The sequence below is a fragment of the Simochromis diagramma genome, unplaced genomic scaffold (assembly GCF_900408965.1).
Source record: "Simochromis diagramma unplaced genomic scaffold, fSimDia1.1 OVJJ01000457.1, whole genome shotgun sequence".
NCBI lineage: Eukaryota > Metazoa > Chordata > Actinopteri > Cichliformes > Cichlidae > Simochromis > Simochromis diagramma.
The window spans coordinates 988,393-1,001,022 of record NW_024387277.1 but is presented as its reverse complement, the minus strand read 5'-3'; the positions used below and the strand labels follow the sequence as shown (position 1 = coordinate 1,001,022).

Here is a 12,630-nt window from a genome sequence, read left to right as displayed (position 1 = left end):
CCTCTCTCTCTCTATTTTTATATGAGGATGGGGTGGACAAAATAACAGGAACACCTCACAACAGTGATGGCGCTGAGTTGCAAAGCTGCCTGAGCTGCATTAGAGACTGCGCTGGTGTTATTCACCTATAACGTGCTACAGTTCGTGCTTCCCTGTGTGTGTCGCTTACAAGAAGGTCAACAAACACACCGCAGTGCTGCAGGCAGAACATACATAATCAATCAGCCCTCAGTGCAAGCTACAAAAATAAAATATGGGTTACACACACACACACACACACACACACACACACACACACACACACACACACACACACACACACACACACACACACACACACAGTCATGTTTTCATATCCTTCCCTAGATGCTTATCCTAACACTAACCCAGTGCTTCCCAAAAACGGTGCCGTGGCACATAGGTGTGCCGTAGAAGATTATCTGGTTTCACCTGATTAGTACTCCAAGTGACCGCAGTGAGTAACAGGCAGAACAATTACTTTCTCTTCCACTAGAGGGAGGTACAACCACCTGCTCTAATTAAGTTGGTTGTCAAACAGAAGAAGATATTACATAATAGTCATGCTGTGAGAACACAGCACGTAATAGCAATAGATAAATATTTGAAGAGAAAAAGCAGTCAGTCTGGGTCGTGGAGAAAATTCCAGCCCACATGAAGGCCGTCATGAGTGGTGGTCAGAAGAAAGCAAAAAGGTATACTGGGGACAAACTGAGCCTATTTTACTAAGATAAATGATCAAAATGCTTTTTGAGACATTTTGTTTGGTGGAAAAACAGGCCCCTGTAATATAAATCATTAAATCATAGGATGGAGTCTGAGTTTAACTCTGTCTTTTAGTAGATCTCCAACTTTAATTTGTCATGTAAATATCACAGAATTCAGTCTTAAGGCGATTAATTAGTTACTTTAATTATCTGGATACAAATGATAGCACTATGTTGGGCTGGTGTTCTGACTCCAGAGTGGATAAGCAGAAGATGGATAGATGACTTCTTCAGTCTCAGCTGAAGCCTCCACAGCTTTTCATTTGCTTTCTTTTATTTACCTTTTCCTTACTTTGCATCCTATTCTGTTTTATAACCTCTTTGTCCTTATTTACTTTATTTTTCTTCTTTCCTCTTTTGTTTCTTTTTATCCTTCACATTAATGTACTTTTGTTTCTTCATCTTATTCCACTTTCCTTTGTCTTCGGTGTTTCCATCATTCCTGCTTCCACCTTCATTTACTTAGCTTGTCTTCATGTGTTTTTCTCTTTGCTTTATTTCCTTCCTCACTTGTCCTTCCCTATATTTCATTTGTTTATCCTCTTTGAATTGTTTTTCTTTCCTTCATCTTTCTTTTGTATCCTAATCAATGTTTTCATTCCTTCCATTTCTGCCTCTTCTGTTTCCTCTTCCCCTCTGCCACTTTCTTCCCTTCATTTCCTTCGTCTTTTCTTCTTTCCCATCTTTGGTCTTTCTGGTTCATTTTTTTCACTCTTCAGCTGTTTTTGCTCTCTTTGTTTGGGATTTTGCAGTCGTCTGCCTGTTGTCGTGTCGGCTGGCGGTACGTTATCAGGCTACTACAAACACACATCAAACTCTACACACACTTTCACGCTGCACCTTTCATTTCCAGCAGGTTGTAAAAATAGAAAGCCCATAAAATCTGACTCTTTCATGTCGGAGCATTAGGCAGGAAGAGAACCATCCACATGTGCAGAGCACTGATGAGCAGCAGCACGGACCTGCTGCACAGCTTAGATTTAATTCATTAGTTTTATCAATGAAGCTCAGAGAAAAGGGAAAAAAAACACCTACATGCTTCAGTTTTCCTCGTACGGGGTGTTGCAGCCAGTTCTGGTTGCATAATATTATCTGCTCTCCTACAAACTCCCACATACTGAAGCAGAAAGCTCGGTGCGAGGCTCAGACAGGAGATGTGTGGGAAGACAGAGATTCAAAGTCAGAGTTCGTCTCATCCTGGTTGAGAATAAATAAGCTTCCTTTAAACGGATTCTGAGTGTAGTAGAGTCTACTCCAAGACGCTGCTAAAATAAACTCGACTCATTAAAGTCTGGGTTTCCGCTGCTTTAATGAAGTGCAGTTTCTACATTCCTCCACGGAGATCAGATTCAGTCTCGTACCAGTGAAGTTGGTCCGAAAAACCTCAAGCTGACGTTAGAGCTCGCTACATTTCCAAGTTCAACGTGGCTTTACGTTCACTTCCATCTGTCAGTCTCTTCTCCTTCCTTTCTCATATTTTTCCTTTTACTCTCTTCTTTCATCTTTTCCTTCCTTTTTCCCTCCTCTCCCATTTTTCCTTCCTTTTCCCTCTCCCATCTTTTACCTTCCTACCTTCCTCCATCCCTCCTCCCCCATCTTTTCCTTCCTCATTTCCTTCTCTTCCTCCTCTCCTTGTCCCCCTTCTAGCCAGTTTCTTTTCCTCTTGTTGAATATGAGCGTTTGCAGTAAACAAACATTAAAATGACCAAGGAAGGAAGGAAGAGAACGATGTGTGCTTGTCAGCATTCAGCTCACCTGTAAATTTCAAGTGACGGCTTCATTGAGGTCGTATGAGCCATTCTTTTACTTTGGTAAACCAGAGTTTACCTCAAAGCAGCTCTGTGTACACGGCATTTGGCCGTCTTTGTGAGGACATTCATCAACATCAGTGGGTTTCCCCGTGTATTTAGGAAGTACTACTAAGTGCTTAACTAAAACTCTGACCACAGCCTCATTTAAAGTGTTTTTTTTTTTTTTTTAATTATTTGGTTTCAGTGGCAGACACCTTCAGCTCACTCATGTTTGGACATTTGGTGCTCTCCTCTTTATGATCAGCTGCAGGTGAAACGTTTAGAGGACATCTGTAAATTGCAGACACATAACCTGCAGTGTTAATACAACACAGGTGTGCATCAAGAGTGAAATCCAACTACCATAAAACTGAGTTACAAATTCTTCTGGGTCACTTTGGTTTGAGTTTTTCATAATAAAAGTCAGAGGAGCTGTAAGAAAAGCAGCAGAAAACTCCCATCACATTTCAAAAGCAATGTTTAAAACACAAAAGACAAGCAGTCAGCACTTTATAAAACTCATCTTTATCGATTCTGAGTCATCCCTCCATCCTCGACAATATTTTCTCTGCTGTGTTCTTATAAAAAGCTGAATATGTACATCCTCTTTGTATTTACATTATTTTACATGATTACATCGTCAGAGAGCCTCACACCTGCAAAAAGGTAACTCTCCTGCCTGAAACGTATCACCTGTTGTCAGGGGAAATGAACAATAGAGCAACTTGCTCGTGGGTTGTTGCCTGGCAACAGCAGCTTATCGGATTAATATCGGTAAAGAGGAATTGTTTTTAATTATTTATCTTATTTTTCTAAATATTTCACAAGCTTAGAAAAACATGCGGAGTGACCCCATGTGCTGCGGCAGGGGGTGGGGAAAAAACAACTTAAAAAAAGTAATGGAACATATAATGTAGTGCAATGCAAGTTTCTAATGTGAAGTCGTGACAAAAGTACAAACTAATAACAATAAAGTCGATGCACGTGAAAGAGTTTTTGTGCACTTTACATAAACACACAGTCTGAGGAAAGTTTAACAACAAAAACTGTAGCTAACACTAGGCTGCTAAACATCTCCTCATCAATCAGCTTAGTCCTGCACAAGAAGGTGAGAGGGAAAAATGATACAAAATACAGGGTGGAAAAATGTCCTAAAAAATATACACAATCCACTGATCAGACTTAATGCTGATCATCTGATAAATCATAGAAAGACATCAAAAGGTGGCTGGAAAACATAATGTGGAGCGCAGACTCAGAGCATAAATGTGGCTCTTTAAAACCTGCTTTGCTTCTCTAATGAGAAACAAAACAGGTTTTATTTTATGTCGGTAATATGACTCAAAGTAAAAGCACATAATTACTTAGGTATAAAAATATTTTATCCATGGAGGCAGAAAATGTTCACCGAGGTCATGTGAAGTGTTCAAGGGTCGTTTTCACTTTTCTCTTCTTTATTTTAAAAACTGTGTTAATGCTAATGTTAGCAGCTATGTGTAAAGGCGGGAGAGGCCCCAGTCATTCAGGTCTTAGAGAGTGGTGTGCGATTCCGTGGCAACTACTGGTCGCTATGGAAAAATGTGTATTCCCAGACTCGTTGGAGAGTAGTTTCTAGCAACTGCCTGTAGTTTGCAAGGAAGGCGTCGCCTTGTCTGCAAACATCGCCAACTATGCAGCTGTTAAACTGAGAAGCACAACACAAACTGGAAACAGAGATAGTTCACCTTCAAAATAAAAGTTGAACCTTTTGAAATGTACGTAGTAAGAAGCAAATTTTCTGTTTTGTGTTGGGGAGCAGTTGGCTAGTGTTTGCAGACAAGTTGGCAACTTCCAAGCGAACTACGGGTGACCACAACAATTTGCTAGCAACACAGTCACAAGGTGGTGCAGCTCAGCCGTCGTGATCAATTTCACAACAGGTAAGTGGTTCATAACCTCTGCACACCTGAATGAATGACAGGTGTGCAGAAGGAAGAAAAATGATACATATAATAAAATAGTACCTAGCAGCAGTCAGCAATCACTTAGCAACCGGTCAGGGGAATATGCAATTTCCCCTAGCAACCAGAGGTTTCCATAGTATCAACAACTGCTCTCTAAGCCTGCGTGACCGAAGCCTAAGCTTTTAAAACATTCAAGACACTCTCATTAATACTGAGCAGAAAAAAGGCCTCTCTCACACACAGAATGAGTTTAACAGCAACAATAACTCCGTACTTACAAAAGCTCGTGTGTGCAGCCCCCACCCCCTCCAGCCCTGACGGCGAGTAAATAACCACAACCCTGAAACTGAAGGCGCTAAATGGAAGTCAGGCACCTTTTGAACTGTTAACTCCTGTGCTTTCCCCACTTTAATACTTCAGTGTCTCAACAGAAACAGGCTAATGCCAGAGCTGAGCAGCAGCCGGTGCCAACATTTGAAAATGTTTAGGTTTTTGGCAGAAAGTTGTTGCACTACAAGTAAAACTGCGGCATAAATCATTTGGACATGTGCGTCTGCGAGTGATTTAGCGTGCAGTAAACCAGAGTAATCGCCTTTCTCTCTTTAAAAATAATGTTTCTGTAAAGCTTGACAAAGTTTCCAGTGTTACAACCATTGCAGATGTGAGGCTCTGCCTGTGGCCAACATGTTTCGAGGGTTTAGTCTTCCCTCTTTTTAATGATGGGAAAAGAAGCTTTAATTCCCGAATTTCACCGTTTCCAACAAATTCCAAGCACCAAGCATGTAACTCTACCGCAGGATCAAAACACGCTGTTTAGAGGCAACAGAGATGAAGAATTTGGCTCAGCTGCTGAGAATAAATGTGAAACAATGTGATGGTTTAAAAAAAATACTGACTAAATGTGAGGTTTGGTTTATATGCTGTGACATCGCTCATCGCTGTTGCCTCTAAAAGTTGCCCGTGTCTCTCCAGCTGCCAAGATTTGGTACATTTGCATTGGTTAAACAGCATCTTTGACCTCCTTGTTGGTTCAGCAGAAAAACAAACAAACAAACAAACAAAAACAAATTGTTTGCCCTCGTTCTTCCTCTCATTGGATACATTCAAGAAATCCAACACTTCTCTTACAAGCCGTCCTCTCTGGGCCATTTTGATTGAAATAAATGCACTTGTTTGTCCATTTACATCCATGTTTTTTGTCCTTGTGGATTTATCAGTCACACTGTTTGAATTATCCACACTGGGTTCATCCACCCGCCTCTGCCAGCCAATCAGGGACGAGCTGTATAACATTCACATCTATCAGTTTGACTGACGAGAAGAGTCGGATCCAGTCAGGACTTTGGTCAAAAAAGTCAAAGTGTTATGAGTTTCTGTTACTTTTCTTTTTAAAAAAAATGAAATAAAATAGCCGACCCCCAAATCCTTTAAAAAAAACAAAAAACAAAATCTGGGCTTTAACCGCGTTTGATGATGTCACTTCCTCCTCAGTCCGTCTCTTTCTTCTTTTCGTCCAGGTCAAAGTCCAGCACGAGAAGTTTGGTCTCCTCAGTGCCGTTTCTGCTGCCGGCGGCGCACACCAGGCGAGTGTCGGACGCTCTGATTCGCCACACGACTCCACCTGGATCAAAGACGTGATTGGTTCAGCCACAGACATGTGATAACAGGTGAGGACATAAATAAAGTTCAGGTACTTATATATTTATTCTTAATATTTAATAACAGAGTGAATACTGCATCTACCTGCACCATTACTGTTCATTTAGTGTCTTTTCTACTGAAATGTGAATGTATTTAATCTGTTTGTTAGTTCTACATTAAAATGTTGACACTACAAAAAACCACATAATATATAATTGAGTCAGTTACTAAAAATATCTTCTTTGTATCATTTTATATGATGATGAAGTTGAGAATTTATTCATTTTTAATTTGTGTATTTTTTGGACTGGGAAACACGGGTTGCTATAGAAACGTGTACTTTCTGACAAGATTGGGTGAAAGTGGTTCCAAAGAGGTGTATGAGCTACACCGAACACCACACTGTGACTGATTTAGTTTCTAGCAGACCGCCACGGTAACCTGTAATCTGCATGGAAGGCGCCGCAAACACAAACCACTCACCAATCACGAGTGAAATTGTGATACGTGCAGTGCGAATGGGATACAGGCTGCTTGCTTACAAATTAAACGTTGTGCTGTCATGCACGTTTCCAGCTGTGCAGGATGGAAAAAGTGACTGACTGCCTTCAAAGTGAAAGAAACCCCTGTGTTTGCAGTTTGTGCATTTTCAAACTTTCACTACAATTCAGTGAATGGCAATCACAGCAGTCTTCAAGCAAAAAAAAAAAACAGAAAAGCAAGCACCACATACCTCTTTGCAAATGAATTGACTCAGTAACAGCCAGAAAAATACATTTTTCCCTAGCGACCTAAGGTGGCGCGAACTCCTCACCTGATCCTCGGCTCTGCAGCGCCACCACGTCCCGCAGCCAAGCTCCGGTCCGCAGGTCCCACAGTTTGACCGTCCCATCGTCAGAGCTGGACAGGACCAAGCCACGACAGAACTGCAGGCACGTCACCGCCGACTGGTGCTTGTTGGGACCTGAAAAGTACGCATCATTACACCGTGACCCTTGACCTCAACCAGTTGTCTCTACATGAGCAGCCTTTCTTCTCAGCGGTATCACTTTATGCATCCTTTCTTATATGCACGTCAGCATGTGCATCTTAATATAACACCTGATTTCACTGAGTTGTAAATTCTCATTTTGAATCATTTCCTCCTTCTTTGGCTCTAAAATATTTGCTGCTTAAAATATTTACTGCTGGACAGATTTCCAAACAGAAAAAAAGAGATAAATTACATGGACATTTACAGTCCCTGAAAATAAAGTTCAGTACCACTGGCAGCGAGTCCAATTTTTCATCCAGTCACCAAAAACCCTTGAAACCACTCACATTCCCTTTAGCTGTACTTTCTGGCTAAATCCATGTGGCTCGAATTGCCCGCACATGTGAGCTTAACAGATGAAAAGCAAACGCTGTGAAATCCACAACTCGTTAAACCAACCATAAAAGACTAAACAGGCCGTCACAGACTTTGCATGAAAGTATCCTCAGAACTCGTAGCAACAAACACCCTGTGGTTTGTTTTATTTCTCACGAGTCTGACCACAGCTCAGGTTCACTTTCTGCCTCAGACCTTAATGTAGCCTGGGAAATGGTTAGCCACGCAGGACACAATTACTGGGGTTCTAAATGTGCAGTTTTATTGTCAATGACGACTGAACAAACCAAAAAAATGTCCTTTGACCTTCACTTTTGTCAAACAGCGGCCATATGGACTTGTACTGAACATCTACAGCACGAGAGGTAACGTGGCAAAGTAACAGAATAACCTATTAAACAAAGATGCGCCACTACAATACGAGGAATAAAAGAAATGAAATGAAATACAAAACACAAAAAGACGGCAGTGGCCTCTGTATTCCACAGAAATCTCAGCTCACTTGCAATACTGGAGCACACAGACGATCTCGCAGCTTATCCCTTGCATGGAGAAAATGGCCGCTCCACGCTGCACATACAGGTCCAACAATTTAACTCCTTCACAACATTCCCGTTTCTTTTTTGGAAAACTGCAGTTAACCCTTAAGCACTGTTATGATGTGGTTGTCATCCTGGTGTTGCTTTGGGTGTTTGCCATTGTTACAGGCTACTTGGTACCTGGACAACTGCAACCAGAGCTTGGTTCACATTACAGTCAATAAGTCATACTTATTCCTGGAGAGTGGTGGACTCCACCACTGCTGGTTTTGTACAGACTCTTTCAGATCTGGTGGTCTCAGAAGCACGTCTCTCCTTTTTGCACATCATACAATCCTTTTTTTTGATTAATCTATTAATGAAATCAGCTCTTGAGACAGTAGGAGTTTGAAGCACAGTGTGAAGTGGTTACAATGAAAATTAGCAGATCCACGTCTTAATGGTTTGAGTGGTGAAGAGAGACCTGAAGCTGAAGGGGAAGCTGTTGAGAAACTAGTTGATATAAATTCGAACCCTCAGAATAAAATTGCAGATACAACAGGTGGAAATTAGTTTATTCTGACAAGTTGTTGGTTCAGCTTCAGAGAGTGAGATGCTCAGTAGTTCAGGAGGGGCTCAGAATAGAGCTGCAGGCAAGTCCTACTGGTAGAAGGCCTAAACATGCTGGTGAGATGATGTCTTTAAGGTGATTTCATGCAATGTCTACCAGAAGGGGACCCTGGGGCAGAGAATGGGTCTCTTTATGTGGATTGAGAGCACCTCTGTACCACCAAAATGAGCAAGAGGAGGTAGCTGGAAAGAGGGGGTCTCATGTTTTGTTTTTTTGTTTTTCTATAGGAAGCCCATAAAAAAGATGAGAAGCTCTTGGAGTTTCCTCTCAAGCTGAGTCACATCCAGGCTGCAGCCAGGTCAGACATCACTTCATATTATTCACATATTAAATACTACAGTTGTCCACATACACCACTACATTTCTCCATCAACCTGTTTGGTGGGGATTAATTTATTATACTCCTTCCCATCATTTTATTACATCTCTACAGAATCTGAGTGAACACCGCCCCCTCCATGTAGCCTCATTTCTGCTTTGGTTTCATTCATTTTGTGTCTGGTGTAATTTAAGTATCAAATGAAGGACTGAAAAGAAACCAGCAGCATGCCACATCATCTCTCTGCTCACTCCGCGGCAGTCGGCAACAGCTAAAGAGGGAAGGCAGCGAGCTGATCGACTTTTTCTGCGAGGACAGAGACACTTTCAGGCTGGACGACTGTTTCAGCATCTTCCACACCTTCTGCTCCAGGTTCACAAATGCTGTCAAGGTACAACTATGAATGCAAATCCACTACACGAGCTGTACAACAATCCACACAAGATCCAGTAGATGTGGTTAAAACTGTTGGTATACTTCAACTGATACATTAGTCTTCATCCCATATTTCATAACACTTCTGATTTACAGTGAAACATATTAGTTTCTAAACCTTCCGTTTCGTGTGATTGCCAACAATTTCACCATTGTTGGCTTTTTGGCTCAAGTGTGTGTCCATTGCCTCTGAGTAGTTTCAATTCCCAAACCCTTCTCTCACGATGAGCTGTTGACAGAGACACAAATACCAGACCATAAATCAGGCATAAGAGAAGAAGCTGTATTTAAGGCCCAAGGGTTCACAGTTTGTTTTATTTTTTTGTTTTGTTTTGTTTGCTTTGATTTGTGCATCAGGATCTGAATTTTTTTTTTCAACATGCATAATATCTGTAGGCTATGGAGGACCAGAAGAGTCACGCGCATCAGGAAAATAACTTCTCTTTTTCTTTTTGAAGGAGAACATGGAGAGGGAGGCGAAGGAGGCAGCTCGTCGTCAGCGGATACAAGAGCTGGAGGAGAAGAAGAGGCACTCCTGGGCTGGAGGAGAAAAGGTAGGGTGACGTACGCAGACACTGTAAAACAAAGTCAATCAAAGATGTCTAACGATGATCCACTCACTGTTCCCGTTATAGGTGGATGGAGTCTTTGGGCTGCGCTGCCACAGTGAACTTGACATGTCCACTGCTTTGTCGCGGCATGACGAGGCCGGACTGTTGATGGAGCTCCTGACCCCTAGGTCCCACCCTCGCTCACCAGTGAACAACTCCCACAGTCCTCTGGGACGTGCTGTGAGCTTACGTCGTTCCCGAAAGTCTCCATCCTGCTCACCATCTATTGCTGCTGAGCAGGAACTAAGCACTTTCCTGGAAAAGGCGACTGATCGCAAAAACATTCAGCAAAGAGGCAAAGGGAGCAGTTTTCCATCTCCCTCAAGTCCAGGATTCCCAGTGTCCACCCAGACGGCACCACAAAACTCCTCATCACCTTCCAAAAGGAGTCCAAAAAACAAAAACCATGCAACTGCCACTTACCTCAGCCAAAATGCTACCCAGACGTGTGCAAATGCCACTAATCCTGCAAATGAACTATGTGAGAATGCTGTTTGTTGATTACAGTTCAGCGTTTAACACAATAGTGCCCTGCAGACTGTTCACAAAGCTGAGGGATCTGGGACTTAACAGCCGTCTGTGTGAGTGGGTGTTGGACTTCCTCACTGGCAGAACTCAGGTGGTGAGGGTGGGCAGGTGCTTCTCCAACAGCATCACCATCAACACAGGAGCACCTCAGGGATGTGTCCTCTCGCCACTGCTCTACTCCCTCTACACTTCAGACTGTGTGGCCACCCATGGCTCCAACACCATTGTGAAGTTTGCTGACGACACAGTGGTGTTGGGTGCCATCTCCAACAACGATGAGACGGCCTACATGGATGAAGTGAAGAATCTGGCATCGTGGTGCCAGGACAACCACCTCCAGCTGAACGTCAGCAAGACCAAGGAGCTGGTGGTGGACTTCAGAAGGGGTCAGCACAGAGACTACAAGCCCATCATCATCAATGGAGCTCCAGTGGAGAGGGTGCAGTCCTTCAAGTATCTTGGTGTCCACATCTCCTCAGACCTGACATGGGCTGCCCACATTCAGGTCCAGACCAAAAAGGCTAGGCAGCGCCGTATCACCTACTACAACTGAGGAAGTTCAGGGTCTCTCCAAAGATCCTCAGGATTTTCTATACAGGCGCTGTGGAGAGCATCCTCACACAGAACATGACATCGTGGTTTGGGAACAGCTGTGTGAAGGACCAAAAAGCTCTCCAGAGAGTGATCCGTACAGCAGAACGCTGCTGCAGGATTGCTCTCCCCCCGCTTCAGGACACCTACACCAGGAGATGCCGGACTAGAGCAGCGCAGATACTGAAGGACCCGTCCCATCCTGGCAACAAAACTGTTCCAACTTCTGCAATCTGGTAGAAGGTTCCGCATCTTCCGGGCAAGGACAGAGAGACTCAAGAGGAGCTTCTATCCCCAAGCCATCCGGGCCCTAAACACACACACCCGCCCTCTCACATCATCTATAATTGACTGAGACAGGACTCTCTTCCAGACACTCTAAACCAAGGCACAATGTACATTTCAATTCCTTTAATTTTAAATATGTTTATATTGTCTATCCTGTAAAATAGTCAGATGTCTATTCATATTAATATACAGAATTCACCTGCTTGCTGCTACTACTGCACATTCACCCAGTGTATATACTATATGTGTATATATATATATATATAATGTTCTTCCTCTACACCCCCCCCCCCACCCCCCCAATTTTTGCACATGTCGAGGAGCGTGTCAGGCTACATTTCACTGTGTGTTATACTTGTATAACTATGCATGTGACAAATAAAGAACCTTGAACCTTGAACCTTGAACCAGTCAAACCTACCTCTGACTCAAACCAGCAATCTGAACACAACAACAAAAGCAGCAGTGATCAACCTGGCATGGGTTTAAGCAGCCATGCAACACTTACAACAAGCAAACCAAAAGATGTTGAACTGGTTTTAACTCAGCAGACTGACTGCACTGAAAAGAGCTTTCAGCAGAGCACCACTGCTACAGGAAACATGGTGGTGGTTTTAGACAAATGCACGTTGGTTCCTGAGCTAAAAGTGTTTGGCAGTGGCGACACCCTCACAAGTCATAGCGAAAACAGACATGTCGGTCTTCATCAAGATGATGTGACAATCACAGATTTGGAAGAAGGGGATGAATTGCAAGTTGATAAGGTGCAGAATAATGGCCAACTGATTGTAAATCCAAAACAATCTGATGAGCAAGTCGGTGAGCTCAGCTCTTCTTCAACACCAAGAGAGGGCGATGAGGGGCAAGAGGATAAGGTGGTTGTATGGTGTGTGACGGGTGTGTGCGAGGCTACAAGTGACACACAAAGCACCTATGCAGAAACTGAAAAAGATCAGCATAAGGGTGACAACCAAGGAGGAAACAAACAAACTTCCTCTGCTTTAGCCAATGACATGCCTTCAGAACCTCAACCGGCCAATGAAAAACCAGTGCCTGTACCCATCAGCAGCCAACCAGTGCCTGTCCCCCGCTGTGATGACACATCACTGCTAGTTTCTTCCTCTGTGTGGCGCCCGAAAGAACCTCCAACACCTAAATGTAGTGCCCGGCTCTCACAGCAG

The 12,630-nt window shown here is 43.0% G+C and overlaps 1 long non-coding RNA gene across 1 annotated transcript; it reads right to left on the bottom strand.

The window, feature by feature from the left end:
• Nucleotides 1-3,081: 3,081 nt before the first annotated feature.
• Nucleotides 3,082-8,051, bottom strand: LOC120715729. Its single transcript, XR_005691725.1, has 3 exons — nt 8,031-8,051; nt 6,974-7,123; nt 3,082-6,139 (listed from the first exon to the last, which is right to left on the bottom strand). It is a non-coding gene; the product is annotated as an uncharacterized LOC120715729 (long non-coding RNA).
• Between the last annotated feature and the right edge of the window lie 4,579 nt (nt 8,052-12,630).